Here is a 27648-nt window from a genome sequence, read left to right as displayed (position 1 = left end):
AATTGTTTTTCAGTGAAGAAATAATAAATCTTATGTTGGCCCAGACAAACTTGTATGCCCATCTATTTTTCACCCAAAATCCCACGTCATCATACGCCAGATGGACCCCTGTAAATGCAGCAGAGATGATGAAATTTTGGGGAATTGTGCTGCATATGGGCATAATCTGAAAATTAGAGCTTCGGTGATACTGGAATACTGATATTTTCTACAGTACCGGTATTCTGTATGGCCATGACAAGGACACGATTTGAAGAGATACAAAAATGATTGCATTATAATGATAATGCGCAGTGTCCTCCCTGAGACGATACAAACTTTGATCGTTTATATAAAATTAGGCCGGTAGTTGAACACTTCAGCAGAAAATTTGCTGAAGCGTACAACCTCCAAAGGGACATCACTATATATGAATCTCTGGTTCATTTCAAAGGGAGGCTAAAATTTCACCAATACCTGCCCAGTAAGAGGTCCAGGTATGGAATTAAACTGTACACCCACAGATTTAGGGTCTACAAGGGAAAGGACACCAAGATTAACCCCCCTGAATGCCACCCTGTCCTGGGGGCGAGTGTGAAAATTGTGTGGGAATTGCTGCACCCACTGCTGGATAAGGGTTATCACCTCTACACTGATAACTTTCACACCTGCATCCCCCTCTTCAACGACCTCTCTGTCAGAAGTACAGCTGCCTGCGGCACCATGTGAAAAAATTAGAAACGCCTGTCTAACCAATTAATTGGGAAACCTCACTGAGAAAAGGCGAAAGCCGAGCCCAATGCAAAAACAACATGCTGGTGGCCAAGTACAGGGTGGAGTGCGGTAATTTGCTGATTTGGGAATGAAATAAAAAAATTATGATCATTAGAAAAATTTATTTTATATTTTAATTATACTGAACAGTAATGGAATTTTTAAATTACATGGTTTTAAATAGTGTATCTGGCAAATGTCGACCTTCGCTATCCACACACTGCTGCATACGTTTTCTGAAGTTTTCATGAACTCTAACAAGCATGTCCACTGGTATTCTGCCAATTTCAGCTTCAATATTGTTCCTTAGGTCTTCCAAGGTGTTGGGACGGTTGATATACACCTTAGACTTCAGGTAACCCCAAAGGAAAAAATCGCATGGGGCTAAATCTGGTGAGCGTGCTGGCCAGTTCACATCTCCCCTCAAAGAGATAAGCCGTCCAGGAAACATTTGCCTCAAACAATTCATGGTAACCCTCGCTGTGTGTGCAGTGGCACCATCCTGTTGGAACCATGTATCCTCTAGTTCCATTGCCTCAAGAGCCGGCTGAAAATAATCCTGTATCATAGACAAGTACCGTTCGGAGTTCACAGTTATGGCACGACCATTATCCTGAAAAAAGTAAGGACCAATGATGCCTACTCGTGATATGGCGCACCACACAGTGAAAATGAGGTGAACATGTGCCTCATCAGAAAAAAACACAATTGCGTCACGGGGTATTGTTGCTAACATGTCTTCACAAGAGGTCCGCCGTGTCAAATAGTCCCATACTGACAAATGTTGGACCACGCACATTTTATACGGGTGAAAATTCAGTTCATCATGAAGAATCCGGTGGAGAGAACGTCTTGAAATGCCAAGAGCAAATGATTGCTTCCGAGCAGAGCGTTTCGGAGATTGCAATACTGCTGCTCTAACTCTCTCGATGTTTTGTGGTGTTGTAATCCTTCTCTCAGGTCCCCTTCGTACACATGACACATTCCCTGCTGTTCTGAATGCATTCACCCAATTTACAATTGATTGCCGTCCAGGAACACGTCCGCGTGGAGGAACAGCGAATTGTAAACGAAAAGCACGCTGCACTGCAATGATCGAGTGGGCATTTGAAAAATTCGCTTCAACACAAAATGACCTCTCCTCACGTGTCCACTGCATGATGGCAACTGAAAGGCAGAGGAATACAAATCTCCCATCAGCCACTGTAAGCCACACCCACTCTCCCCTCTCTTCGACCGACAGTGCCGCCACAGCATGCAGTGCAAAAAAGCAAATTACCGCGCTCCACCCTGTATAAGGACAAAAGGGATGTCCTAATCTTCACCACCATACACCGTGACAACAGCTCCCTTGGCACTGTTCGTGGAACCACAACACAAATCCCAAAGCCAGATTGTATCCTGGATTACAATCGGTACATGGGGTGTAGATCTCTCAGATCAGATCCTCCAACCGTACAGCGCCATGCGAGAAGCTAAAGTATGGTACAAAAAATTGGCTGTGCACATTGTATAGATGGCACCGTACAATGTTTTTGTGCTGTTCTGATCTGCAGGCAATACGGGGACCTTCCTTCAGTTTCAGGAGGTAGTCATCAAAGGTCTTAATGTTTGGCACTCAGGTAGGTGAGGGTTCCGGTTCTTCTGAAACTTAGAGTGCCTGTATTGTCCCAGGTCAACATTTTCCAGGACCGGTTCCCCAAACTGTGAAGAAAGGAAGATCACAAAAGCGGTGCAGAGTATACTCCAAGAGGGGAATCCAAAAGGACACAACTTACCATTGTGAAACCTGCCCTAAGAAACGTGGTCTTTGAATTAAGGATTGCTTCAAAGCATACCACATGTCCACAAATTAATAAAATTTGATTTTACCCTGTTGACACAACACACTTTTACAATCTGATGTACTCCACACATCTTACACATAACACCACATTATAAATTCATACACTAGTAAAACTAAAAACATTATAATCATTACTATAAAACTATGCCTCTAGATAAATTCTTTGAGGGATGTACTGTAGTTTCCAAAATGGGGTCACTTATGGAGTATCCAAGCAAAAAAAGAGAAGTGTATCTAGGGAGCGTAGAAGGAACAGTGATAGATCTTCCATTGGGTGAATCATCTCACCAATTGGATGATTATTGATTACATAACAGGCATGACAAGAGGAAGCTTGTAAAATACTATTATCTCCGAGAATTTTTTTTATACGGTATAACAGATAATATTTAATCTGCATGGCCAGATAAACTAATATCTAGTAAGTTCACAGTCTCGATATGATGTTGCTAAGTGAATTTCAGATTAAAACAGCTATTATTCAAATAATCAATATCACTTAATTCAAAAAATATATTTATTTATTTTAATATTGCTTGCAGTTTTGTCCTGATAATGGTTTTATTAGTAGTATACAGCTCTGGCAAAAATTAAGAGATCACTGCAACATTTTCAGTTTGTCTGATTTTTCTCTTTATAGGTATATTTTTGAGTAAAATGTAAATTGTTCTTTTACTCTATAAACTACTGACAACATGTATCCGAAGTTATAAGCAATAAATTTTGCATTTATTTTCTGAAAATGAGAAATTGTCAAAATAACAAAAAATACACTGGTTGCATACCTTAAATAATGCAAAAAAGACAAGTTAATAATCATTTAGACACAACAATACTCTTGTTTTAAGTCAGGAAGAGTTCAGAAATCAATATTTTGTGGAATAACCATGATTTTTTATCACAGCTTTTATACGTCTTGGCATGCTTTCCACCAGTCTTTCACACTGCTTTTGGGTGACCTGGTACAAAAATTTAAGCAGTTCTTATTTGTTTGATGGCTTGTGACTATCCATCTTCCTCTTGATTAAATTCCAGAGGTTTTCAATGGGGTTCAGGTCTGGAGGTTGGGTTGGCCATGACAGGGATTTGATGTGGTAGTCCTTCATCCACACCTTGATTGACCTAGCTGTGTGGCATGGCGCATTTTTCTGCTGGAAAAAACAGTCCTCAGAGTAGGTGGAACATTGCTTGAGCAGAAGGAGTAAACTGTTTTTTTCAGGATAACCTTGTATGCGGCTTGATTCATACATCCTTTGCAAAGATTAACCTTCTTAATTCCAGCCTTGCTGAAGCATCCCCAGATCATCACCGATCCTCAACCAAATTTCACAGTAGGTGCCAGACACTGTGGCTTGTACGCCTCTCCAGGTCTCCGTCTAACCATTTGACGACCAGGTATTGGGCAAAGCTGAAAATTAGACTTATCAGAGAAGATTACCTTACTCCAGTCCTCTATGGTCCAATACTTATGGGTTTTTTCAAACTTCAGCCTGGCTCTCCTTTGCTTCTCATTGATGAAAGGCTTTTTTCTAGCTTTACGTGAGTCCTGCCTCTGGGAGCCTGTTACAAACTATTCTTGCTGTGCACTTCACCCCAGCTGCCATTTGCCATTCCTTTTGTAGGTCACTTGATGTCATCCTGCGGTTGCTGAGTGACATTCGAATAAGATGGCAGTCTTCCCGGTCAGTGGAGAGTTGTTTTCGCCATCTGCTGGTCTGTAGCTTTGTTGTCCCCAATTTCTGCTGCTTGACCTTGTTGTAATGGACAGCCGTCTTAGAAATTTTAAGGATGGATGCAACATGACGCACACTGTATCCCTCTGCAAGTAAAGCCAGAACTGAGCCCTTCTTTTCCTGACTCTAGACTTTTCTTTACAACTCCTTTGGATGGTTAAAAGTTATTTTTTCATTCCTATTACTTTTGGGATATTACTCTTGTTTTTCCATCCAGCTTGTCCTATTGCAAGAGGATTGTAAACATCACAGCAGTGTTTTTTATACTTTTTTTCGTTAAATAAGATTTGGTTCAGGTGATCACCTAATCAGAAGCACATTAAGTAGAATTAGGTGTACTCTGGTTGGAATTCAACTGACACTGGAATGGAATGGCTGTCAGACATGTAGAGAAGCTTATTTTTATAAAACTGTGCAGTGGTCTCTTAATTTTTGCCAGAGCTGTAGTTTCCAAAATGGGGTCACTTATGTTTTTTTTTCACTGTTTAGGCACATCAAGGGCTTTTCAAATGTGATATGACGTCCGCTCTCAATTCCATCCAGTTTTGTGTTCTAAAAGTCAATTTTGTGTTCCTTTCTTTCCGAGCCCTGCCATGCATCCAAACAGTGGTTTTCCCCCACATATGGGGTATCAACCTACTCAGGAAAAATTGCACAACAACTTTTGTTGTACATTTTCTCCTGTTACGCTTGTGAAAATAAAAAAAAATGGTGCTAAAAGATCATGTTTGTGACTACAGTTAAATGTTCTTTCCACGTTGCTTCAGTTCCTGTGAAGCACCTGAAGGGTTAATAAACTTCTTTAATGTGGTTTTGAGCATCTTGAGGGGTGCAGTTTTTACAATGGTGTCAATTTTGGGTATTTTCTGTCAGATAGGCCCCTCAAAGTCACTTCAAATGTGATGTGGTCCTTACAAAAATTGTTTTGTAAATTTGTTGTAAAAATAAGAAATTGCTGGTCAACTTTTAACCCTTATAACGTCCTAACAAAAAAAATTATGTTTTCACCATTGTGCTGATGTAAAGTATACATGTGAGAGATGTTATTTATTAACTATTTTGTGTGATATATCTCTGTGATTTAAGGGCACAATGATTCAAAGTGCTGGACCAAAGCCTGCGACACTCCTTGGACCGGACCGCCATGCAGGTGAGTATAATAAAAGTTCTTTTTCTTCTCTTACAGGTCTGGTTGGGGGCAGATATACAGCATTATAGAATGCTGTATATCAGCCCTGAAAGGTGATGGCCGTAACTTATATAGGCCAAAACTGGTTACAGGTTCCCTTTAAGGGCTGCATTATACTATAGAGGCTGCCTATTGGGTGTGGATTATAATAGGGGCTGCATTATGCTATAGAGTCTGCCTAGGGGGGTGCATTATATTAAGGCTGCATTATGCTATAGAGGCTGCCTAGGGGGGGCTGCAGTATACTATATAGAGTCTGCTGCCTAATGGGGGGCTGCATTATACTATAGAATCTTCCTATGGGGGAGTGCATTATACTATTTGGAGGCCTATGGGGAGTGCATTATACTATATTGAGGGCTATATTGAGGATTGTCCAGTGCATTATTCTTTATGGGGGCTATCATACATTGTGGAGATTACAGTGTTGGAGCTATCAAACAGTTTTGGGGATACTATGGGGTCAGTATACTGTGTGGGTACTATATAGTGAGGGGGCATTAGACTGTGTATAAGAGAGAATCATACTGTGTATAGGGGAGCTGTACAGGGGGAGACTCAGGACATTATTAAATGTAAAGTGGGCACTTATTGTTATAGGGGAATTAAGGTTACTGTGACTGTCAAAGGGGCACACAGGGCAATATTACTTTCTAGGGGGCACAATGTGGGCACTGTTTTCTAGGGCACTTGCACCCGGCATTAGTATATTCTAGAGAGTTGTTTAGAATTTAGAGGGTGCAGAGAACCATAGAGCAGGTGCAGTAATAGGGACACATACGGCAGCAGCGGCTCAGTATTGGGGTATCAGGTGCAGTAATGGGGACACATACGGCAGCATCGGCTCAGTATTGGGATATCAGGTGCAGTAATATGGACACATACGGCAGCAGCGGCTCAGTATTGGGATATCAGGGGCAGTAATAGGGACACATACGGCAGCAGCGGCTAAGTATTGGGTTATCAGGGGCAGTAATAGGGACACATACGGCAGCAGCGGCTCAGTATTGGGGTATCAGGTGCAGTAATGGGGACACATACGGCAGCAGCGGCTCAGTATTGGGGTATCAGGTGCTGTAATAGGGACACATACGGCAGCAGCGGCTCAGTATTGGGGTATCAGGTGCAGTAATAAGGACACATACGGCAGCAGCGGCACAGTATTGGGATATCAGGTGCAGTAATAGCGACACATACGGCAGCAGAGGCTCAGTATTGGGGTATCAGGTGCAGTAATAAGGACACATGGCAGCAGCGGCTCAGTATTGGGATATCAGGGGCAGTAATAGGGACACATATGGCAGCAGCGGCTCAGTATTGGGGTATCAGGTGCAGTAATGGGGACACATACGGCAGCAGCAGCTCAGTATTGGGGTATCAGGTGCAGTAATGGGGACACATACGGCAGCAGTGGCTCAGTATTGGGGTATCAGGTGCAGTAATGGGGACACATACGGCAGCAGCGGCTCAGTATTGGGGTATCAGGTGCAGTAATGGGGACACATACGGCAGCAGCGGCTCAGTATTGGGGTATCAGGGGCAGTAATAGGGAGACATACGGCAGCAGCTCAGTATTGGGGTATCAGGGGCAGTAATAGGGACACATACGGCAGCAGCTCAGTATTGGGGTATCAGGGGCAGTAATAGGGACACATATGGCAGTGGCTCAGTATTGGGGTATCAGGGGCAGTAATAGGGACACATACGGCAGCGGCTCAGTATTGGGGTATCAGGGGCTGTAATAGGGACACATACAGCAGCAGCGGCTCAGTATTGGGGTATCAGGGGCAGTAATAGGGTCACATACGGCAGCAGCGGCTCAGTATTAGGGTATCAGGGGCAGTAATAGGGTCACATACGGCAGCAGCGGCTCAGTATTGGGGTATCAGGGGCAGTAATAGGGACACATACGGCAGCAGCGGCTCAGTATTGGGGTATCAGGGGCAGTAATAGGGACACATATGGCAGCGGCTCAGTATTGGGGTATCAGGGGCAGTAATAGGGACACATATGGCAGCAGCGGCTCAGTATTGAGGTATCAGCAGGATGAGGAGTTTGTGCAGGTTGGGAATAGATGGTGATGGGGCTGGATTATGAGAAGTGAAATGTGTCTTTGTTGTATTCTGAATCTTCGCCCCCGCAACAAATCCCTAGCTACACCTATATGTTACGTCACTGTTCACACCACACAGAGACCCCCAAAGAGCCTCAGTGCTGAAGGGGTTAATGTCCCCCGCACCCAGTAATGGGGAATCTCCAGCACCTACCTTCACCCGCAGAGCCGCACTTCACATATATAGCTTTTCTGTGGCCACAGGACCTGTGATGAGGTCACAGGGGGAGGAGCAAGGGGACACATGATCAGAGGCCTCAGTGTATGCTGGACTCTGCTGTGCTGACAAGTCTTCAGCTTGTCTGCTGGTGCTGCTCCTTTAAGAACAGGTAACATTGCAAAAAGAACAATTCCCCCACTAAGTGATTGGATCCCCCCAGATCTTTCATAGATGTTAGTGATATTGGAGTGCCCCCAGACGCAGGGCCGCGGGTTACTCGGTATCGGTCCGCTCGGGCTCAGTTCTGGGGATGTCACGGTGGCAGGACCCGGTCCGTGACCCTGCTAAGGGGCGTCCCATAAAAGGGATGATGAAAGTCGTCTAAGGTTTCGTGATGCCACCTGTGGTATTCGGTCAGGGTGACTGACGCTGCTTGGGGTCCACTGGGGTGATGTGATGGCAGCTAGATGGTATACCTTCCCACAGGTGAAGTATATCCCCAGGGCTTCCCAGTAGAGTAGGTGGCGATGGTGTGAGGTGCAGTCAATAACGAGGACACAAGGTTGCAGTCTCTACCTTTTACTGAAGACTTCAGGATCCTCAATCCAGAGCACTGTTAACAGGGCTGTCTGAGACTGGCCGGTCCGAAGGCACATCCAGAGTTCCCTTTGCAGGTGGAAATCGTTGCCTACCACTAACGCCTGTGTGTTGTAGTGCTTCCCTGCTGAGCATTCGGGATAGTCCTCACAACTTCTGTTCTCGTTCTTTCTAGTTCTTTCTCGTTCTTTCTATTCTCCGTCCCCCAAGTTTGTTATGGCTAGGACGCACCCGTTTAACGGGGAGGCTCTGAGCTCTTCCGGGACCCTAGAGATGCCCCTCTCCACGGTTGCCCCCTATGTCTGCTTAGGTGATGTAAGGTAGACAGCCAACCTATAATTAACTGTCCTGCGGTATTTGAAGTAAGGCATAGAGTCAGTTACTTCCTCGGTATTCCGGTCACCGGCTACGCGCCTCAGTAGGATGTTGTCGTTCTCCAGGCACGACTCCTACTGGCTCTCCTTTGTGCTTGATCTCGTTTCTCACTGTCGACAATATCCTTCGCTTCGTGTCCTTTCTTTAGATGCCGCCGCAAGGTAGTGCAGGTGCGGCTCCGTAACGTTCTGCCTTGTCGCTAGGTACCTGCCAGGTTCCCACGCATGACAGGGACCCCCCTGAATCTTCCCCGCAACACCCCCTGCCACGGGATGTTGCCTGGACAGAACCCAGTCAGCTTCTCTCTAACTTCCTATCCAACACCTAGTTTTACCAGTGTGAGGAGTGGCCTAATAAATAGAACCTTTTGCTCCCCCTGGTGGCTGGAGTGTGAAGTATAATGTGTGCTGGTGATACCTGGTCAGATGAACTCCTTTAGTGCCATTAGACGAACCATCACTCCCCTTAGTGGCAGAGCGACATTACTGCAACGACCAGGTCTCTGGGGCGCTGCACTCCCCCCCCGGTTAAATCCAGTACTCCTGGACTGGGAAGAAGAACAACAATACATGTTAGCAAAAGACATGCAAATTTTTGAAATGCAAGGAAAATATAACAATGCTTCCCTTTATGGGAGGTGAGGACACTTGAATGTTACAAACGAAAACAAGGTTAAATATTTTAAATAACACTCTGACTATACATAACTTCTGGTACCCTGCCGGGTATTCTACTAAGTGCAAATTCTGAACAATAATTTCACTTCTCCTTTAAGGGCGTATAGGCTGAACCCACTAAAGGCTTACTATAAAGTACTTTAATGCAAACTCAACTTTTTCTTTATTTTCTAACTTCACAAATGCAGGACCGCCTAGCTCCTTGGCTGGGCCTACTGTCATTGTTGCAATCAACCATCTTTCTATGGTTCTCAGGAGGACTGTCTAACCCCTACGGGTTCACTATGTTGGAATTCGACTTTCAACTTTTCCTGTCCTCAATCTCTAGTAACATTATTAACAGTTCCTAAATCTCAACATTATTACAATTTTAACTTTCTTAAGGCAACATTATACTTAAGTGCAACATGTGAACATTCCCTTTAAGAGGGAACCAAGTCTCTTTGAGGTAGTGCAGATTCTCTATATCTGCAAGTCCATTAGAAAGCAAGAACTTCTGCGCTGTATTCAAAAACAGTCTCTTCACAAAGCCTTCTTTCTTTGTAACACCAGTAGAGGGCACCTTTAAGAAGGTGCAAACTATTTACAACACAGTTTGTGAATCATTCACCATCCATGATTCGGCAGTCTTTTAAAACACTGATGGCAAACAAACAAGCCAAAAACAATAGGGTCCCGGATAAACGAAGGGACCCCTTTTAGAACAACCCTGGACGGGTCCAAGTAGCAAAAGAGCAGGAAACAGTTAACTATGTACATTTGTCAGGTCTTTGAGGTTTATTTCTATAGCAGGTGACAGGACATCAGCCGGTAGTGACCACTTCCTGACCGGGGAAGGTCTGGCTCCGTGCTCTCATCCAATGCTGTCCTGACGTCTGTGGGTTGTTTCTCAGGCATACTAGTCATTAGTGGTCTGAGTACGAACGGCGGTGCCGGTGGCAGACCCCGCAAGCAGGACACTACACGCCGGAGTAGCAGTGCTGGGTCCTCCGGGGTCGGGGGTCGGCGGAGTACTGTTACCAGTTTCAGTCGTGATCGTAGATGGCGCGACCACAAGCGCACATCTTTGACTCTCTTGGCATACCATCCTCGCTCACTCCAGTGGCGAGTATAAGTCACATGGTCCCCTCTGTACAAGTTTCGGGTAGGAGGTACACTGTGGGACTGGGGTTCTACATTACAGCTAGTCACGAAGACTTCAGTCAGCAGTCCTGGCTCCAGTATAAATCCACAACCCCTTCCCAGGTGGAAGGCCAGCACTATCCACTGTTTCACCAAACTCTCAGGGCAGCAGTTGACGAAGGGCGTCCGTGCCTCTGGTCAGGCAGCCTGTTCTGTTTGTCCTTGGTCTTTCCATTGTGAAATCAAGCTTCGTCTATACTGCTCCCAGGTGAGCCTGATGACATAAGAGCCCTCCTATCGGGACCTGTTGTGAATTCTGTGGCAGAGCTCCCTCCTGTGGTCACAAGTGGTACTTCGGCTGATTCTCTCTGTAAGCTTCCGTTGGTGGAGGGAAGTGGTACTGCGGCTTCTGAGTTTCCTCCCTCAGGTGATGTGGTGAGGTCGTTAGGTGCTGCTCTACTTAACTCCACGTAGTGCTTTGATCCTGGCTTCCTGGCAATGTTCCAGTATTGGACTTGTTTTCCTCCTGGATCGTTCCTGTGGCCTGCTGCTCTGCATAGCTAAGTTTTCCTTTGCTATTTTGTTTACTTTTCTTCTGTCCAGCTTATCTATTTGTTTGCTGGAAGCTCTGGGACGCAGAGGGTGTACCTCCGTGCCGTTAGTTCGGTACAGAGGGTCTTTTTGCCCCCTTTGCGTGGTTTTTAGGATTTTGTGTTGACCGCAAAGTTACCTTTCCTATCCTCGCTCTGTTCAGAAAGTCGGGCCTCACTTTGCTAAATCTATTTCATTTCTACGTTTGTCTTTTCATCTTACTCACAGTCATTATATGTGGGGGGCTGCCTTTTCCTTTGGGGTATTTCTCTGAGGCAAGGTAGGCTTATTTTCCATCTTCAGGCTAGCTAGTTTCTCAGGCTGTGCCGAGTTGCATAGGTAGCGTTAGGCGCAATCCACGGCTGCCTCTAGTGTTGTTGGATAGGATTAGGGATTGCGGTCAACAGAGTTCCCACGTCTCAGAGCTCGTTCTATGTTTTTGGATTATTGTGAGATCACTGTATGTGCTCTGACCTCTATGTTCACTGTGGTACTGAATTGCCTAATCATAACAGTACAGGAAGCCAAGTACTAATGATTCTCAATAGAGGGAAAAAAGAAGTTCTGAGACCATTTTGTTTTCTCTGCACTGTGTTTTGCCTTTTTTTCCCCTAGACATTTGGGTGGTTCAGGACACAGGTGTAGCAATGGACATTAGAAGTCTGTCTTCATGTGTGGATCAGCTCTCGGCAAGAGTACAAAATATTCAAGACACTATTGATCAGAAATCTATGTTAGAACCAAGAATTCCTATTCCTGATTTGTTTTTTGGTGATAGAACTAAGTTTCTGAGTTTCAAAAATAATTGTAACCTATTTCTGGCCTTGAAACCTCGCTCCTCTGGTGATCCAGTTCAACAGGTTTTGATCATTATTTCTTTTTTGCGTGGCGACCCTCAGGACTGGGCATTTTCTCTTGCGCCAGGAGATCCTGCATTAAGTAATATCGATGCGTTTTTCCTGGCGCTCGGATTGCTGTACGATGAGCCTAATTCTGTGGATCAGGCAGAAAAAAATTTGCTGGCTCTTTGTCAGGGTCAGGATGAGATAGAGTTATATTGTCAGAAATTTAGAAAGTGGTCTGTGCTCACTCAATGGAATGAATCTGCGCTGGCAGCTATGTTCAGAAAGGGTCTCTCTGAAGCCCTTAAGCATGTCATGGTGGGATTTCCTATGCCTGCTGGTTTGAATGAGTCTATGTCTTTGGCCATTCAGATTGGTCGACGCTTGCGTGAGCGTAAATCTGTGCACCATTTGGCGGTATTACCTGAGCTTAAACCTGAGCCTATGCAGTGCGATAGGACTTTGACCAGAGTTGAACGGCAAGAACACAGACGTCTGAATGGGCTGTGTTTCTACTGTGGTGATTCCACTCATGCTATCTCTGATTGTCCTAAGCGCACTAAGCTGTTCACTAGGTTTGCCACCATTGGTACAGTACAGTCAAAATTTCTTCTGTCCGTTACCTTGATCTGCTCTTTGTCATCGTATTCTGTCATGGCATTTGTGGATTCAGGCGCTGCCCTGAATTTTATGGACTTGGAGTATGCTAAGCATTGTGGGTTTTTCTTGGAGCCCTTGCAGTGTCCTATTCCATTGAGAGGAATTGATGCTACGCCTTTGGCCAAGAATAAGCCTCAGTACTGGACCCAGCTGACCATGTGCATGGCTCCTTCACATCAGGAGGTTATTCGATTTCTGGTGTTGCATAATCTGCATGATGTGGTCGTGTTGGGGTTGCCATGGCTACAAGTCCATAATCCAGTATTAGATTGGAAATCTATGTCGGTGTCCAGCTGGGGTTGTCAGGGGGTACATGGTGATGTTCCATTTCTGTCAATTTCGTCATCCACCCCTTCTGAGGTTCCAGAGTTCTTGTCTGATTACCGGGATGTATTTGATGAGCCCAAGTCCGATGCCCTACCTCCGCATAGGGATTGTGATTGTGCTATCAATTTGATTCCTGGTAGTAAGTTCCCAAAAGGCCGATTGTTTAATTTATCTGTGCCTGAGCACGCCGCTATGCGCAGTTATGTGAAGGAGTCCCTGGAGAAAGGGCATATTCGCCCGTCATCGTCGCCATTAGGAGCAGGGTTCTTTTTTGTAGCCAAAAATGATGGTTCGCTGAGACCTTGTATAGATTACCGCCTTCTAAATAAGATCACGGTTAAATTTCAGTACCCCTTGCAGTTGTTATCTGATTTGTTTGCTCGGATTAAGGGGGCTAGTTGGTTCACCAAGATAGATCTTCGTGGTGCGTATAATCTTGTGCGAATTAAGCGAGGCGATGAATGGAAAACTGCATTTAATACGCCCGAGGGTCATTTTGAGTATCTAGTAATGCCATTCGGACTTGCCAATGCTCCATCAGTGTTTCAGTCCTTTATGCATGACATCTTCCGAGAGTACCTGGATAAATTCCTGATTGTGTACTTGGATGACATTTTGATCTTCTCGGATGATTGGGAGTCTCATGTGAAGTAGGTCAGAACGGTTTTTCAGGTCCTGCGTGCTAATTCTTTGTTTGTGAAGGGATCAAAGTGTCTCTTTGGTGTGCAGAAGGTTTCATTTTTGGGGTTCATCTTTTCCCCTTCTTCTATCGAGATGGATCCTGTTAAGGTCCAAGCCATCCATGATTGGACTCAGCCGACATCTCTGAAAAGTCTGCAAAAGTTCCTGGGCTTTGCTAATTTTTATCGTCGCTTCATCTGAAATTTTTCTAGTATTGCTAAACCATTGACCGATTTGACCAAGAAGGGTGCTGATGTGGTCAATTGGTCTTCTGCTGCTGTGGAAGCTTTTCAAGAGTTGAAGCGTTGTTTTTCTTCTGCCCCTGTGTTGTGTCAACCAGATGTTTCGCTTCCGTTCCAGGTCGAGGTTGATGCTTCTGAGATTGGAGCAGGGGCTGTTTTGTCGCAGAGAGGTTCTGATTGCTCAGTGATGAAACCGTGCGCCTTCTTTTCCAGGAAGTTTTCGCCTGCTGAGCGAAATTATGATGTGGGCAACCGAGAGTTGCTGGCCATGAAGTGGGCATTCGAGGAGTGGCGTCATTGGCTTGAAGGAGCTAAGCATCGCGTGGTGGTCTTGACTGATCATAAGAACTTGACTTATCTCGAGTCCGCCAAGAGGTTGAATCCTAGACAAGCTCGTTGGTCGTTGTTTTTTGCCCATTTTGACTTTGTGATTTCTTACCTTTCGGGCTCTAAAAATGTGAAGGCCGATGCTCTGTCTAGGAGTTTTGTGCCCGACTCTCCGGGTGTATCTGAGCCGGCGGGTATCCTCAAAGAGGGAGCAATTGTGTCTGCCATCTCCCCTGATTTGCGGCGAGTGCTGCAAAAATTTCAGGCTAATAAACCTGATCGTTGTCCAGCGGAGAAACTGTTTGTCCCTGATAGGTGGACGAATAAAGTTATCTCTGAGGTTCATTGTTCAGTCTTGGCTGGTCATCCTGGAATCTTTGGTACCAGAGAGTTAGTGGCTAGATCCTTTTGGTGGCCATCTCTGTCGCGGGATGTGCGTACTTTTGTGCAGTCCTGTGGGATTTGTGCTCGAGCTAAGCCCTGCTGTTCTCGTGCCAGTGGGTTGCTTTTGCCCTTGCCAGTCCCGAAGAGGCCTTGGACACATATTTCTATGGATTTTATTTCAGATCTTCCCGTTTCTCAAAAGATATCAGTCATTTGGGTGGTCTGTGATCGCTTTTCTAAGATGGTCCATTTGGTATCCTTGTCTAAATTGCCTTCCTCCTCTGATTTGGTGCCATTGTTCTTCCAGCATGTGGTTCGTTTACATGGCATTCCAGAGAATATCGTTTCTGACAGAGGTTCCCAGTTTGTTTCGAGGTTTTGGCGAGCTTTTTGTGGTAGGATGGGCATTGACTTGTCTTTTTCCTCGGCTTTCCATCCTCAGACTAATGGCCAGACCGAACGAACCAATCAGACCTTGGAAACATATCTGAGATGTTTTGTTTCTGCTGATCAGGATGACTGGGTGTCCTTTTTGCCTTTGGCTGAGTTCGCCCTTAATAATCGGGCTAGCTCGGCTACCTTGGTTTCGCCATTTTTCTGCAACTCTGGGTTCCATCCTCGTTTCTCGTCAGGACAGGTTGAGTCTTCGGACTGTCCTGGTGTGGATACTGTGGTGGACAGGTTGCAGCAGATTTGGACTCAGGTAGTGGACAATTTGACCTTGTCCCAGGAGAAGGCTCAACGTTTTGCTAATCGCAGACGCTGTGTGGGTCCCTGACTTCGTGTTGGGGATCTGGTTTGGTTATCTTCTCGTCATATTCCTATGAAGGTTTCCTCTCCTAAGTTTAAACCTCGTTTCATTGGTCCATATAGGATTTCTGAGGTTCTTAATCCTGTGTCTTTTCATCTGACCCTTCCAGATTCTTTTTCCATACATAACGTATTCCATAGGTCATTGTTGCTGAGATACGTGGCACCTATGGTTCCTTCTGTTGACCCTCCTGCCCCGGTTTTGGTGGAGGGGGAGTTGGAGTATATTGTGGAGAAGATTTTGGATTCTCGTGTTTCAAGACGGAAACTCCAGTATCTGGTTAAGTGGAAGGGTTATGCTCAGGAAGATAATTCCTGGGTCTTTGCCTCTGATGTCCATGCTCCCGATCTTGTTCGTGCCTTTCATGTGGCTCATCCTGGTCGGCCTGGGGGCTCTGGTGAGGGTTCGGTGACCCCTCCTCAAGGGGGGGGTACTGTTGTGAATTCTGTGGCAGAGCTCCCTCCTGTGGTCACAAGTGGTACTTCGGCTGATTCTCTCTGTAAGCTTCCGTTGGTGGAGGGAAGTGGTACTGCGGCTTCTGAGTTTCCTCCCTCAGGTGATGTGGTGAGGTCGTTAGGTGCTGCTCTACTTAACTCCACCTAGTGCTTTGATCCTGGCTTCCTGGCAATATTCCAGTATTGGACTTGTTTTCCTCCTGGATCGTTCCTGTGGCCTGCTGCTCTGTATAGCTAAGTTTTCCTTTGCTATTTTGTTTGCTTTTCTTCTGTCCAGCTTATCTATTTGTTTGCTGGAAGCTCTGGGACGCAGAGGGTGTACCTCCGTGCCGTTAGTTCGGTACGGAGGGTCTTTTTGCCCCCTTTGCGTGGTTTTTAGGGTTTTGTGTTGACCGCAAAGTTACCTTTCCTATCCTCACTCTGTTCAGAAAGTCGGGCCTCACTTTGCTAAATCTATTTCATTTCTACGTTTGTCTTTTCATCTTACTCACAGTCATTATATGTGGGGGGCTGCCTTTTCCTTTGGGGTATTTCTCTGAGGCAAGGTAGGCTTATTTTCCATCTTCAGGCTAGCTAGTTTCTCAGGCTGTGCCGAGTTGCATAGGTAGCGTTAGGCGCAATCCACGGCTGCCTCTAGTGTTGTTGGATAGGATTAGGGATTGCGGTCAACAGAGTTCCCACGTCTCAGAGCTCGTTCTATGTTTCTGGATTATTGTCAGATCACTGTATGTGCTCTGACCTCTATGTTCACTGTGGTACTGAATTGCCTAATCATAACAGGGACCCGTCTGGTTGGAACCGGAGAGCATCCCATTCAAAGACCACCTTTCGGGACTCAAGTCTATCGGGAGTGTGAGGAGTGGCCTAATAAATAGAACCTTTTGCTCCCCCTGGTGGCCGGAGTGTGAAGTATAATGTGTGCTGGTGATACCTGGTCAGATGAACTCCTTTAGTGCCATTAGACGAACCATCACTCCCCTTAGTGGCAGAGCGACATTATTGCAACGACCAGGTCTCTGGGGCGCTGCACTCCCCCCTGGTTAAATCCAGTACTCCTGGACTGGGAAGAAGAACAACAATACATGTTAGCAAAAGACATGCAAATTTTTGAAATGCAAGGAAAATATAACAATGCTTCCCTTTATGGGAGGTGAGGACACTTGAATGTTACAAACGAAAACAAGGTTAAATATTTTAAATAACACTCTGACTATACATAACTTCTGGTACCCTGCCGGGTATTCTACTAAGTGCAAATTCTGAACAATAATTTCACTTCTCCTTTAAGGGCGTATAGGCTGAACCCACTAAAGGCTTACTATAAAGTACTTTAATGCAAACTCAACTTTTTCTTTATTTTCTAACTTCACAAATGCAGGACCGCCTAGCTCCTTGGCTGGGCCTACTGTCATTGTCGCAATCAACCATCTTTCTATGGTTCTCAGGAGGACTGTCTAACCCCTACGGGTTCACTATGTTGGAATTCGACTTTCAACTTTTCCTGTCCTCAATCTCTAGTAACATTATTAACAGTTCCTAAATCTCAACATTATTACAATTTTAACTTTCTTAAGGCAACATTATACTTAAGTGCAACATGTGAACATTCCCTTTAAGAGGGAACCAAGTCTCTTTGAGGTAGTGCAGATTCTCTATATCTGCAAGTCCATTAGAAAGCAAGAACTTCTGCGCTGTATTCAAAAACAGTCTCTTCACAAAGCCTTCTTTCTTTGTAACACCAGTAGAGGGCACCTTTAAGAAGGTGCAAACTATTTACAACACAGTTTGTGAATCATTCACCATCCATGATTCGGCAGTCTTTTAAAACACTGATGGCAAACAAACAAGCCAAAAACAATAGGGTCCCGGATAAACGAAGGGACCCCTTTTAGAACAACCCTGGACGGGTCCAAGTAGCAAAAGAGCAGGAAACAGTTAACTATGTACATTTGTCAGGTCTTTGAGGTTTATTTCTATAGCAGGTGACAGGACATCAGCCGGTAGTGACCACTTCCTGACCGGGGAAGGTCTGGCTCCGTGCTCTCATCCAATGCTGTCCTGACGTCTGTGGGTTGTTTCTCAGGCATACTAGTCATTAGTGGTCTGAGTACGAACGGCGGTGCCGGTGGCAGACCCCGCAAGCAGGACACTACACGCCGGAGTAGCAGTGCTGGGTCCTCCGGGGTCGGGGGTCGGCGGAGTACTGTTACCAGTTTCAGTCGTGATCGTAGATGGCGCGACCACAAGCGCACATCTTTGACTCTCTTGGCATACCATCCTCGCTCACTCCAGTGGCGAGTATAAGTCACATGGTCCCCTCTGTACAAGTTTCGGGTAGGAGGTACACTGTGGGACTGGGGTTCTACATTACAGCTAGTCACGAAGACTTCAGTCAGCAGTCCTGGCTCCAGTATAAATCCACAACCCCTTCCCAGGTGGAAGGCCAGCACTATCCACTGTTTCACCAAACTCTCAGGGCAGCAGTTGACGAAGGGCGTCCGTGCCTCTGGTCAGGCAGCCTGTTCTGTTTGTCCTTGGTCTTTCCATTGTGAAATCAAGCTTCGTCTATACTGCTCCCAGGTGAGCCTGATGACATAAGAGCCCTCCTATCGGGACCTGTTGTGAATTCTGTGGCAGAGCTCCCTCCTGTGGTCACAAGTGGTACTTCGGCTGATTCTCTCTGTAAGCTTCCGTTGGTGGAGGGAAGTGGTACTGCGGCTTCTGAGTTTCCTCCCTCAGGTGATGTGGTGAGGTCGTTAGGTGCTGCTCTACTTAACTCCACGTAGTGCTTTGATCCTGGCTTCCTGGCAATGTTCCAGTATTGGACTTGTTTTCCTCCTGGATCGTTCCTGTGGCCTGCTGCTCTGCATAGCTAAGTTTTCCTTTGCTATTTTGTTTACTTTTCTTCTGTCCAGCTTATCTATTTGTTTGCTGGAAGCTCTGGGACGCAGAGGGTGTACCTCCGTGCCGTTAGTTCGGTACAGAGGGTCTTTTTGCCCCCTTTGCGTGGTTTTTAGGATTTTGTGTTGACCGCAAAGTTACCTTTCCTATCCTCGCTCTGTTCAGAAAGTCGGGCCTCACTTTGCTAAATCTATTTCATTTCTACGTTTGTCTTTTCATCTTACTCACAGTCATTATATGTGGGGGGCTGCCTTTTCCTTTGGGGTATTTCTCTGAGGCAAGGTAGGCTTATTTTCCATCTTCAGGCTAGCTAGTTTCTCAGGCTGTGCCGAGTTGCATAGGTAGCGTTAGGCGCAATCCACGGCTGCCTCTAGTGTTGTTGGATAGGATTAGGGATTGCGGTCAACAGAGTTCCCACGTCTCAGAGCTCGTTCTATGTTTTTGGATTATTGTGAGATCACTGTATGTGCTCTGACCTCTATGTTCACTGTGGTACTGAATTGCCTAATCATAACAGTACAGGAAGCCAAGTACTAATGATTCTCAATAGAGGGAAAAAAGAAGTTCTGAGACCATTTTGTTTTCTCTGCACTGTGTTTTGCCTTTTTTTCCCCTAGACATTTGGGTGGTTCAGGACACAGGTGTAGCAATGGACATTAGAAGTCTGTCTTCATGTGTGGATCAGCTCTCGGCAAGAGTACAAAATATTCAAGACACTATTGATCAGAAATCTATGTTAGAACCAAGAATTCCTATTCCTGATTTGTTTTTTGGTGATAGAACTAAGTTTCTGAGTTTCAAAAATAATTGTAACCTATTTCTGGCCTTGAAACCTCGCTCCTCTGGTGATCCAGTTCAACAGGTTTTGATCATTATTTCTTTTTTGCGTGGCGACCCTCAGGACTGGGCATTTTCTCTTGCGCCAGGAGATCCTGCATTAAGTAATATCGATGCGTTTTTCCTGGCGCTCGGATTGCTGTACGATGAGCCTAATTCTGTGGATCAGGCAGAAAAAAATTTGCTGGCTCTTTGTCAGGGTCAGGATGAGATAGAGTTATATTGTCAGAAATTTAGAAAGTGGTCTGTGCTCACTCAATGGAATGAATCTGCGCTGGCAGCTATGTTCAGAAAGGGTCTCTCTGAAGCCCTTAAGCATGTCATGGTGGGATTTCCTATGCCTGCTGGTTTGAATGAGTCTATGTCTTTGGCCATTCAGATTGGTCGACGCTTGCGTGAGCGTAAATCTGTGCACCATTTGGCGGTATTACCTGAGCTTAAACCTGAGCCTATGCAGTGCGATAGGACTTTGACCAGAGTTGAACGGCAAGAACACAGACGTCTGAATGGGCTGTGTTTCTACTGTGGTGATTCCACTCATGCTATCTCTGATTGTCCTAAGCGCACTAAGCTGTTCACTAGGTTTGCCACCATTGGTACAGTACAGTCAAAATTTCTTCTGTCCGTTACCTTGATCTGCTCTTTGTCATCGTATTCTGTCATGGCATTTGTGGATTCAGGCGCTGCCCTGAATTTTATGGACTTGGAGTATGCTAAGCATTGTGGGTTTTTCTTGGAGCCCTTGCAGTGTCCTATTCCATTGAGAGGAATTGATGCTACGCCTTTGGCCAAGAATAAGCCTCAGTACTGGACCCAGCTGACCATGTGCATGGCTCCTTCACATCAGGAGGTTATTCGATTTCTGGTGTTGCATAATCTGCATGATGTGGTCGTGTTGGGGTTGCCATGGCTACAAGTCCATAATCCAGTATTAGATTGGAAATCTATGTCGGTGTCCAGCTGGGGTTGTCAGGGGGTACATGGTGATGTTCCATTTCTGTCAATTTCGTCATCCACCCCTTCTGAGGTTCCAGAGTTCTTGTCTGATTACCGGGATGTATTTGATGAGCCCAAGTCCGATGCCCTACCTCCGCATAGGGATTGTGATTGTGCTATCAATTTGATTCCTGGTAGTAAGTTCCCAAAAGGCCGATTGTTTAATTTATCTGTGCCTGAGCACGCCGCTATGCGCAGTTATGTGAAGGAGTCCCTGGAGAAAGGGCATATTCGCCCGTCATCGTCGCCATTAGGAGCAGGGTTCTTTTTTGTAGCCAAAAATGATGGTTCGCTGAGACCTTGTATAGATTACCGCCTTCTAAATAAGATCACGGTTAAATTTCAGTACCCCTTGCAGTTGTTATCTGATTTGTTTGCTCGGATTAAGGGGGCTAGTTGGTTCACCAAGATAGATCTTCGTGGTGCGTATAATCTTGTGCGAATTAAGCGAGGCGATGAATGGAAAACTGCATTTAATACGCCCGAGGGTCATTTTGAGTATCTAGTAATGCCATTCGGACTTGCCAATGCTCCATCAGTGTTTCAGTCCTTTATGCATGACATCTTCCGAGAGTACCTGGATAAATTCCTGATTGTGTACTTGGATGACATTTTGATCTTCTCGGATGATTGGGAGTCTCATGTGAAGTAGGTCAGAACGGTTTTTCAGGTCCTGCGTGCTAATTCTTTGTTTGTGAAGGGATCAAAGTGTCTCTTTGGTGTGCAGAAGGTTTCATTTTTGGGGTTCATCTTTTCCCCTTCTTCTATCGAGATGGATCCTGTTAAGGTCCAAGCCATCCATGATTGGACTCAGCCGACATCTCTGAAAAGTCTGCAAAAGTTCCTGGGCTTTGCTAATTTTTATCGTCGCTTCATCTGAAATTTTTCTAGTATTGCTAAACCATTGACCGATTTGACCAAGAAGGGTGCTGATGTGGTCAATTGGTCTTCTGCTGCTGTGGAAGCTTTTCAAGAGTTGAAGCGTTGTTTTTCTTCTGCCCCTGTGTTGTGTCAACCAGATGTTTCGCTTCCGTTCCAGGTCGAGGTTGATGCTTCTGAGATTGGAGCAGGGGCTGTTTTGTCGCAGAGAGGTTCTGATTGCTCAGTGATGAAACCGTGCGCCTTCTTTTCCAGGAAGTTTTCGCCTGCTGAGCGAAATTATGATGTGGGCAACCGAGAGTTGCTGGCCATGAAGTGGGCATTCGAGGAGTGGCGTCATTGGCTTGAAGGAGCTAAGCATCGCGTGGTGGTCTTGACTGATCATAAGAACTTGACTTATCTCGAGTCCGCCAAGAGGTTGAATCCTAGACAAGCTCGTTGGTCGTTGTTTTTTGCCCATTTTGACTTTGTGATTTCTTACCTTTCGGGCTCTAAAAATGTGAAGGCCGATGCTCTGTCTAGGAGTTTTGTGCCCGACTCTCCGGGTGTATCTGAGCCGGCGGGTATCCTCAAAGAGGGAGCAATTGTGTCTGCCATCTCCCCTGATTTGCGGCGAGTGCTGCAAAAATTTCAGGCTAATAAACCTGATCGTTGTCCAGCGGAGAAACTGTTTGTCCCTGATAGGTGGACGAATAAAGTTATCTCTGAGGTTCATTGTTCAGTCTTGGCTGGTCATCCTGGAATCTTTGGTACCAGAGAGTTAGTGGCTAGATCCTTTTGGTGGCCATCTCTGTCGCGGGATGTGCGTACTTTTGTGCAGTCCTGTGGGATTTGTGCTCGAGCTAAGCCCTGCTGTTCTCGTGCCAGTGGGTTGCTTTTGCCCTTGCCAGTCCCGAAGAGGCCTTGGACACATATTTCTATGGATTTTATTTCAGATCTTCCCGTTTCTCAAAAGATATCAGTCATTTGGGTGGTCTGTGATCGCTTTTCTAAGATGGTCCATTTGGTATCCTTGTCTAAATTGCCTTCCTCCTCTGATTTGGTGCCATTGTTCTTCCAGCATGTGGTTCGTTTACATGGCATTCCAGAGAATATCGTTTCTGACAGAGGTTCCCAGTTTGTTTCGAGGTTTTGGCGAGCTTTTTGTGGTAGGATGGGCATTGACTTGTCTTTTTCCTCGGCTTTCCATCCTCAGACTAATGGCCAGACCGAACGAACCAATCAGACCTTGGAAACATATCTGAGATGTTTTGTTTCTGCTGATCAGGATGACTGGGTGTCCTTTTTGCCTTTGGCTGAGTTCGCCCTTAATAATCGGGCTAGCTCGGCTACCTTGGTTTCGCCATTTTTCTGCAACTCTGGGTTCCATCCTCGTTTCTCGTCAGGACAGGTTGAGTCTTCGGACTGTCCTGGTGTGGATACTGTGGTGGACAGGTTGCAGCAGATTTGGACTCAGGTAGTGGACAATTTGACCTTGTCCCAGGAGAAGGCTCAACGTTTTGCTAATCGCAGACGCTGTGTGGGTCCCTGACTTCGTGTTGGGGATCTGGTTTGGTTATCTTCTCGTCATATTCCTATGAAGGTTTCCTCTCCTAAGTTTAAACCTCGTTTCATTGGTCCATATAGGATTTCTGAGGTTCTTAATCCTGTGTCTTTTCATCTGACCCTTCCAGATTCTTTTTCCATACATAACGTATTCCATAGGTCATTGTTGCTGAGATACGTGGCACCTATGGTTCCTTCTGTTGACCCTCCTGCCCCGGTTTTGGTGGAGGGGGAGTTGGAGTATATTGTGGAGAAGATTTTGGATTCTCGTGTTTCAAGACGGAAACTCCAGTATCTGGTTAAGTGGAAGGGTTATGCTCAGGAAGATAATTCCTGGGTCTTTGCCTCTGATGTCCATGCTCCCGATCTTGTTCGTGCCTTTCATGTGGCTCATCCTGGTCGGCCTGGGGGCTCTGGTGAGGGTTCGGTGACCCCTCCTCAAGGGGGGGGTACTGTTGTGAATTCTGTGGCAGAGCTCCCTCCTGTGGTCACAAGTGGTACTTCGGCTGATTCTCTCTGTAAGCTTCCGTTGGTGGAGGGAAGTGGTACTGCGGCTTCTGAGTTTCCTCCCTCAGGTGATGTGGTGAGGTCGTTAGGTGCTGCTCTACTTAACTCCACCTAGTGCTTTGATCCTGGCTTCCTGGCAATATTCCAGTATTGGACTTGTTTTCCTCCTGGATCGTTCCTGTGGCCTGCTGCTCTGTATAGCTAAGTTTTCCTTTGCTATTTTGTTTGCTTTTCTTCTGTCCAGCTTATCTATTTGTTTGCTGGAAGCTCTGGGACGCAGAGGGTGTACCTCCGTGCCGTTAGTTCGGTACGGAGGGTCTTTTTGCCCCCTTTGCGTGGTTTTTAGGGTTTTGTGTTGACCGCAAAGTTACCTTTCCTATCCTCACTCTGTTCAGAAAGTCGGGCCTCACTTTGCTAAATCTATTTCATTTCTACGTTTGTCTTTTCATCTTACTCACAGTCATTATATGTGGGGGGCTGCCTTTTCCTTTGGGGTATTTCTCTGAGGCAAGGTAGGCTTATTTTCCATCTTCAGGCTAGCTAGTTTCTCAGGCTGTGCCGAGTTGCATAGGTAGCGTTAGGCGCAATCCACGGCTGCCTCTAGTGTTGTTGGATAGGATTAGGGATTGCGGTCAACAGAGTTCCCACGTCTCAGAGCTCGTTCTATGTTTCTGGATTATTGTCAGATCACTGTATGTGCTCTGACCTCTATGTTCACTGTGGTACTGAATTGCCTAATCATAACAGGGACCCGTCTGGTTGGAACCGGAGAGCATCCCATTCAAAGACCACCTTTCGGGACTCAAGTCTATCGGGAGTGTGAGGAGTGGCCTAATAAATAGAACCTTTTGCTCCCCCTGGTGGCCGGAGTGTGAAGTATAATGTGTGCTGGTGATACCTGGTCAGATGAACTCCTTTAGTGCCATTAGACGAACCATCACTCCCCTTAGTGGCAGAGCGACATTATTGCAACGACCAGGTCTCTGGGGCGCTGCACTCCCCCCTGGTTAAATCCAGTACTCCTGGACTGGGAAGAAGAACAACAATACATGTTAGCAAAAGACATGCAAATTTTTGAAATGCAAGGAAAATATAACAATGCTTCCCTTTATGGGAGGTGAGGACACTTGAATGTTACAAACGAAAACAAGGTTAAATATTTTAAATAACACTCTGACTATACATAACTTCTGGTACCCTGCCGGGTATTCTACTAAGTGCAAATTCTGAACAATAATTTCACTTCTCCTTTAAGGGCGTATAGGCTGAACCCACTAAAGGCTTACTATAAAGTACTTTAATGCAAACTCAACTTTTTCTTTATTTTCTAACTTCACAAATGCAGGACCGCCTAGCTCCTTGGCTGGGCCTACTGTCATTGTCGCAATCAACCATCTTTCTATGGTTCTCAGGAGGACTGTCTAACCCCTACGGGTTCACTATGTTGGAATTCGACTTTCAACTTTTCCTGTCCTCAATCTCTAGTAACATTATTAACAGTTCCTAAATCTCAACATTATTACAATTTTAACTTTCTTAAGGCAACATTATACTTAAGTGCAACATGTGAACATTCCCTTTAAGAGGGAACCAAGTCTCTTTGAGGTAGTGCAGATTCTCTATATCTGCAAGTCCGTTAGAAAGCAAGAACTTCTGCGCTGTATTCAAAAACAGTCTCTTCACAAAGCCTTCTTTCTTTGTAACACCAGTAGAGGGCACTTTTAAGAAGGTGCGAACTATTTACAACACAGTTTGTGAATCATTCACCATCCATGATTCGGCAGTCTTTTAAAACACTGATGGCAAACAAACAAGCCAAAAACAATAGGGTCCCGGATAAACGAAGGGACCCCTTTTAGAACAACCCTGGATGGGTCCAAGTAGCAAAAGAGCAGGAAACAGTTAACTATGTACATTTGTCAGGTCTTTGAGGTTTATTTCTATAGCAGGTGACAGGACATCAGCCGGTAGTGACCACTTCCTGACCGGGGAAGGTCTGGCTCCGTGCTCTCATCCAATGCTGTCCTGACGTCTGTGGGTTGTTTCTCAGGCATACTAGTCATTAGTGGTCTGAGTACGAACGGCGGTGCCGGTGGCAGACCCCGCAAGCAGGACACCACACGCCGGAGTAGCAGTGCTGGGTCCTCCGGGGTCGGCGGAGTACTGTTACCAGTTTCAGTCGTGATCGTAGATGGCGCGACCACAAGCGCACATCTTTGACTCTCTTGGCATACCATCCTCGCTCACTCCAGTGGCGAGTATAAGTCACATGGTCCCCTCTGTACAAGTTTCGGGTAGGAGGTACACTGTGGGACTGGGGTTCTACATTACAGCTAGTCACGAAGACTTCAGTCAGCAGTCCTGGCTCCAGTATAAAGCCACAACCCCTTCCCAGGTGGAAGGCCAGCACTATCCCCTGTTTCACCAAACTCTCAGGGCAGCAGTTGACGAGGGGCGTCCGTGCCTCTGGTCAGGCAGCCTGTTCTGTTTGTCCTTGGTCTTTCCATTGTGAAATCAAGCTTCGTCTATACTGCTCCCAGGTGAGCCTGATGACATAAGAGCCCTCCTGTCGGGACCCGTCTGGTTGGAACCGGAGAGCATCCCATTCAAAGACCACCTTTCGGGACTCAAGTCTATCGGGTCACCCAAAGGTGTCGGTAGCAGGGGCAGTATCCCCTTCATGGCGTAAAGGGCCGCCACCACAAGTTCAGCAGCGGGAGACCAGTCATAGATAGGACGGGGAGCGGTCACTGGAGCTGGATTGGTCGGTGGGGCAGTGTCGCTTTTGGTACCTGCGTCTGATGTAGTTCCACCGATGTCGGTCGGCTCCGCTGACGAGGACACTGGAGTCTGCTGCGGCTCTGACCACGGCTCTCCCTGTGCGATCTTCTGGCACAGCTCCGACTTCCATTTCTTCGCCGTCGCCGACCCCACATCTGGAGTCGGGTGGTTCGATGCCTCCTCCGGCAGCTCCAGGAAGTCCGGATCCCCCTTTGGCGGCAAGCCTCCGCTGGGTTGCAGTGATCCTGGGTCACTTCGTCGTCGTTCAGTTACCCGCTGGTCGTCAGCTCTGCTCCTTGATCTGCGGTGGCACACATACGAGGCTCCGCCATTTCCTGGGGTTTGAGCTCCTCCATTCCTGAGCTCGTCATCCTGCAGCCGCAGTCGGAGGGCGCGGTTGCTACTTTTGGCGCCGCTTTCGTGATCTCCTCCTATGGCACGCCCTCCTTCTCCTCCTGCGCTCCTCGTGGCGCGGCAATGGCGGCGGTTTTGGCGGGAATCTTGGCGGCAATTAGCAATACACAGTTTTTGCAATAAATCACGGTTCAAGCACAATTCAATCACAGTTCCAAGGCACACATGACCTGCTTCTCAGGCTTAAGTAGATCCTGTTCGTGACGCCAAGTTGGAGCGACCCCAGATGCAGGGCCGCGGGTTACTCGGTATCGGTCCGCTCGGGCTGAGTTCTGGGGATGTCACGGTGGCTGGACCCGGTCCGTGACCCTGCTAAGGGGCGTCCAATAAAAGGGATGATGAAAGTCATCTAAGGTTTCGTGACGCCACCTGTGGTATTCGGTCAGGGTGACCGACGCTGCTTGGGGTCCACTGGGGTGATGTGATGGCAGCTAGATGGTATACCTTCCCACAGGTGAAGTATATCCCCAGGGCTTCCCAGTAGTGTAGGTGGCGATGGTGTGAGGTGCAGTCAATAACGAGGACACAGGGTTGCAGTCTCTTTACCTCTTTACTGGTGACTTCAGGATCCTCAATCCAGAGCACTGTTAACAGGGCTGTCTGAGACTGGCCGGTCCGAAGGCACATCCAGAGTTCCCTTTGCAGGTGGAAATCGTTGCCTACCACTAACGCCTGTGTGTTGTAGTGCTTCCCTGCTGAGCATTCGGGATAGTCCTCACAACTTCTGTTCTCGTTCTTTCTAGTTCTTTCTCGTTCTTTCTATTCTCCGTCCCCCAAGTCTGTTATGGCTAGGACGCACCCGTTTAACGGGGAGGCTTGGAGCTCTTCCGGGACCCTAGAGATGCCCCTCTCCACGGTTGCCCCCTATGTCTGCTTAGGTGATGTAAGGTAGACAGCCAACCT

At 46.4% G+C, this 27648-nt stretch overlaps 2 protein-coding genes across 3 annotated transcripts in view; one reads left to right on the top strand and one right to left on the bottom strand.

Annotated features, from left to right (window-relative positions):
* Positions 1-7836, bottom strand: part of LOC138666501 (zinc finger protein 391-like) — a 35794-nt gene extending 27958 nt beyond the window's left edge. Inside the window, exon 1 of the mRNA XM_069754716.1 lies at positions 7789-7836. The gene's annotated coding sequence lies outside the window, so the exon portion shown is untranslated. The remainder of the gene's footprint in view (positions 1-7788) is intronic.
* A 41-nt stretch (positions 7837-7877) lies between these two features.
* Positions 7878-27648, top strand: part of LOC138663629 (oocyte zinc finger protein XlCOF8.4-like) — a 35797-nt gene continuing 16026 nt past the window's right edge. For both annotated transcript variants that reach the window (XM_069749910.1, XM_069749908.1), the window contains exon 1: positions 7878-7963. The gene's annotated coding sequence lies outside the window, so the exon portion shown is untranslated. The remainder of the gene's footprint in view (positions 7964-27648) is intronic.

This window comes from Ranitomeya imitator, chromosome 2 (assembly GCF_032444005.1).
Source record: "Ranitomeya imitator isolate aRanImi1 chromosome 2, aRanImi1.pri, whole genome shotgun sequence".
Taxonomy (NCBI): domain Eukaryota; kingdom Metazoa; phylum Chordata; class Amphibia; order Anura; family Dendrobatidae; genus Ranitomeya; species Ranitomeya imitator.
The sequence above is the reverse complement of the archived record's forward strand: the minus strand, read 5'-3'. Positions and strand labels throughout refer to the sequence as shown.